Consider the following 4732-nt stretch of genomic DNA (forward strand, 5'->3'; position numbering starts at 1 on the left):
GCATGTGCATGCACAAGCTTTTCTTCTCGTGTCCAGGGCAGACATTACCAATCAATCACAGAACTCTTTCCTTTCGAGCCTGGACATAGCTACAAAATTCTCCTTCATTCAGTGCTCCTTGAAAACAGATCCAAGTTGGCATGTCAGATTAACACAATTTGCCATCCCAGACCAACCTTTGTCTAGAGAAGATAAAGGTGAGCTTCAGAGGGGGAAATGGGTTGTCCAATAGCACAAAAGAAGCACCAGGGAGGATGGGGCAGAGAGAGGATTTGAAAAGGAAAAGAGACTCAATTTATTGAGTGTGTTTGTGCCATGTCAGTGAAGGCAATTTGCTTGCTGCTTTGCGCATGTTATCTTGGGACAGAATCTAGTTCTTGTGAGTGTGCTCTATCAGTTACTCTCTGGATCAGTGTCCTTTATGGACAACAGTACACGTATACAAGACAAAGTACCAAGATCATGGCTCCAACTGTGGCCATGGGCTGAGTGATGTTAACTAGGTCATGGGTGCAGTGTGATGAAAGCCACAACCTTACTATCATTACTCCTATGCTCCAATCAGACACTTTCACTTTAGCATCAGGACTTTGGACCTATGCCCAGGAAGCATAGCACTCTTAAAGGCAGCTGCCACGCTTTATCAGGTAACAGTCTCAACCATGTACTTAATATGTACAAGAACCAGTTTGCTTGGCACAGAAAAAACTTACTCCAGGGCCACATGCTCTATCAGTGGGAAGTATTGTGCTTTCTCGCCAAAGTCAAATCCTACTGCTTATCACAAAAGGAGCCAAGTAAGAAAATGAGCAGCTCCGTACAACCTACTCCTCTACCTGACACCATTTAACCCTCCCAGACTCACCCATTACCACCATCACCGCTGCTGACACTGGGCAAGATTATGGCAAAGATACAGAATGATGTCATTGCCACTGACGATGATATTAAAGTTATCTACCTATTAGACGCTGTATTCTTTCACTATTCCATAGAATTTAGTGTGCCTTTGCCAAATCCTCTGAGATCTCAGAGAGAAAGATTTTGGAAACAAATTCTACAGCACATATTCAAAAAATATATTTTCATATATTGCAGCATGAACTTTGAAGTCAGGCAGCTCATCTCCTGGCTCTGTCACTTAGGCAAGTGACCTTGGGCAAGTTACTTGACTTCAACTCTAAGAAAAAATGCAGATAATAATAAGATAGTGAAGGTGAAATACTTATCACAGTCCTTGACACATGGTAAACTTTTAATAAATGTTTAATGTTATTAAATATTTGAATGTTAAGAATAATAAGCAATGAGTAGTAATAGTTCCTATTTAAGTAATAATAACAATGATGGTAACAATAATAGACATGTATTTATCTTTTCAGCCCCCATAATTGTTCTCAGCACTCTTCTCATTTTCACACTCTCCCAAACGAGACCATTCACAGAAGGGCGTTTGTTCCATCCATTTCTCAGAAAAAGGCTATCCCCTCTCCATCTCTCCAGAAGATTTTGTGTTCAGAGTCAAGTTAAATGTCTCCTTCTTCTGGGAAGCTCACTCTCGCCACCTAAGAACCTTCCTTTGTCTCTGACCTTCCAAACCATGACTTTGGCACTTTCAGTCCACTCGTAAGTGTTAGGCACCTTCATTGTACAGAGAGTTATCATCACTCCATCTCACGTCCTGTAGGAGTGCATGTGCTGGTCCATCTGTGCGCCATGTTCTCCCACCGCCCCCTCAGCTTCACATGATTGGATCCTCTCCATTCTGCAGTTGTCACATCCAGTGGGGCCTCTGCAGGGCAGTCTTCCTTTCCTGTTGTCTCCCAGTCACATCCTACCCCCTACCAGTTACTCTTCAACCTGTTTTCTTCATTTGTTTTCACAATCTTCCATATTCTTTCTCTACTGGAAGATAAGTTTATCTTTAACTCCATTAGAACTGGAATATGGTCTATGGTGTTCACTGCTGAGCCCGCAACATGTAGAAAATTACCTAGCACATAGTACTAGTGCTTGATATTTACTAGATGAATAAACAATTTTTCCCTCTCCTCCAATAATATTAGAAATTTGGGGGGCAATACCTCCTAGAGCAGATAGTCCTTTTATTGTCACTTTACTATGCCTGAGACGGTATTACTCAACAGCTGAATAAAATAGCTGGTAATACATACATTCAACGGGAAATAATATTAGAGTGTGTGTCCTTGTCATATCCTAACTAGATGATAAGCTCCTTGGGGGTAAAATCATCTGTTTTTCATCTTGCGTATCCTGTAGTGCCTAGCAAGCACCATGAAATGCGCAAATATAATAAAAGCTTAGCTATGGCAAATGGAACTGAATAGAATAGTACCAACGTCTGCAGAAATGTTCGAACACACACGAGAGGCAACCATAAAACTGCCGACTCATGCCCTGTTCCTCTGCAGCGTTGGCTCGGATCTGAGAAAAGCACCATCTATAATTAGGCATTTTGTTCTTTTTATATCAGAGGGATAAGACAGGAGCTCTTACTTTCTGGATGGCTGGGGAAGCAGAAAATAAGCCGCTATCTGAAATAGAAACGAAGATGCTTCGATTCTTCCTGTTTTCTTATCAAGACCCTGATTAAACGTGCCAGTCTGCATTTCTTCATTCTTCAAGGAAGCCTGTTTCTAGTCTAACCCCTGTCACACCTGGCCACATATCTGTCTTCCCACTGGACGTCTGGGCTGATAACAAAAGGTTAGACACATTTAGTCTCTAAGAAACATCATGTAGCTGCTATGGCTCAAGGCTTATAACTCACATATTAATGAAAAGGAAGGTAGCGGCTACCATTTATTGAGTATTATTGAGGGTATTGAGTGTATTATGTGGCCAACTATATGTTAAATGAGTCAAATGTGTTATGCCATGGAGTCTTTACAAACACCTTGTGGTCAGGCATTATGATGATTATTATTGTTATTTTACTTATTTTTTTTAAAAAAGCCAAACCTGGGACAGGTGAAATCTGAATATGGCCTGTACTTTTATTGATAGTATGGTTTCAATGTCCAATTCCTGGTATTGATAATGTTTTTTAAAATCCAAGATATTATCACCGGGGGAAGCTGGTGGAAGGGTGAAGAGAACTCTGTGTACTATTCTTACAACTTCTTGCAGGTCCAAAATTACTTCAAAATAAAAAGAGTGTTTGAAAACATTTTCTTGAGGTCATAATAGTTTACAACATTGCGAAATTTCAGCTGTACGTTATTATTTGTCAGTCACTGTATATATGTGCCCCTCCATCCCTGTGCCCACCCCCAACACCCTTCCCCTCTGGGAACCACTAATCTGTTCTCTTTGTCTGCTTGTTTGTTTATCTTCCACATATGAGTGAAGTCATGCTGTGTTTGTCTTTCTCTGTCTGGCTTATCTCTCTTATACCCTTACACCCTCAAGTTTTATCCATGTTGTTGCCCATGGGACGACTTTGTCTTTTTTATGGCTGAGTACTATTCCATGGTATGCATATATATGTATGTGTATATATGTATGAGATGTGATATATATATCACATCTTCTTTATCCAGTCATCAGTTGATGGGCACTTGAGTTGCTTTGATGTCTTGGCTATTGTGAATAATGCTACAATGAACACAGGCATGCATAAGTCTCTTTGTATTGTTGATTCCATGTTCGTTGGATAAATATCCAGTAGTGGGATGGCTGGTCAAGTGGTATTTCTATTTTTAAGTTTTTGAAAACTCTCCATACTGTTTTCCATAGTGGCTGCACCCGTTTGCATTCCCGCCAGCAGTGGATGAGGGTTCCCTCTTCTCCATATCCTCTCCCACATTTGTTATTTTTTGTCTTGGTAATTCTAAAAATATGGAATGCTTCACGAATTTGCTTATCACCTTTGCACAGGGGCCAGGCTAATCTTCTCTGTATCATTCCAATTTTAGTATATGTGCTACTGAAGTGAGCACTTTTTTTTTTAATAAAGAAGAATCCTGGGACACAGTGAGGTTAAGTAGCTTGCCCAGATCACAAAGTTTGTATATGAAGAGGTCAATTTGAACCTATGTTTGTCTGGTTTGAAACCCAGGCCTTAACCACCAATTACACAGCTTACAAGCCATGCTCCCTTGCTTCTTACCTGTTCTCCTTTCAGGTAACACAAACTCTTTAGCAACATGTGGTCCTCTTCACCTTGGCTACTGGGAAGCTCAGAGCCAAGTGATGCCAAATTGCAGCATCTGCTAACTGTGATAATCGGAATATCTACTTCATTCTTCTTAGGTCAATTTCTTTCCACTATCCATCCACCTTGGTTTTCTGAAGACTCATTTTATCACTTTTTTTAAAAATCTTTTGGTAGGTCACTTAAATCCTTCTGTAAAAGACTCCAGGTTATAAATAAAGTTAAGGATCCTTCTCCTTAAACTTCAAGAGTACTTTTACCCTTAGCTTCTAAACCTAGAGATCAATTCATACCACCCAGCCAGCATCCCACAGTCCTGATCCTAAGACCCGGGAGGCACCAAGGCAAGAGATGAGATATGAATCAATGGCTTCAGGCTGCAAAAGGTGGAGAGGTCTTCCTTATCTTCATTTTATTTTCTGAAAATTAAAAACTTGGCAAGGTTTTCCTTGAGCTAATTAGCATCCCTTCTTAACATTTTAAGTAACTGCTCATTTAGAGTAGTGAATGATTGCTCTGAGATTAGAGTATATGGAAAATCTTTCTGTTGGGAAT

The 4732-nt window shown here is 40.3% G+C and overlaps 1 non-coding gene across 1 annotated transcript; it reads right to left on the minus strand.

Moving 5' to 3' along the window:
• Window positions 1–3855: 3855 nt before the first annotated feature.
• On the minus strand, window positions 3856–3962 carry LOC123281901 (U6 spliceosomal RNA). The gene has a single exon (XR_006521699.1). It is a non-coding gene; the product is annotated as a U6 spliceosomal RNA (small nuclear RNA).
• Between the last annotated feature and the right edge of the window lie 770 nt (window positions 3963–4732).

This window comes from Equus asinus, chromosome 28 (genome assembly GCF_041296235.1).
Source record: "Equus asinus isolate D_3611 breed Donkey chromosome 28, EquAss-T2T_v2, whole genome shotgun sequence".
Lineage (NCBI taxonomy): Eukaryota > Metazoa > Chordata > Mammalia > Perissodactyla > Equidae > Equus > Equus asinus.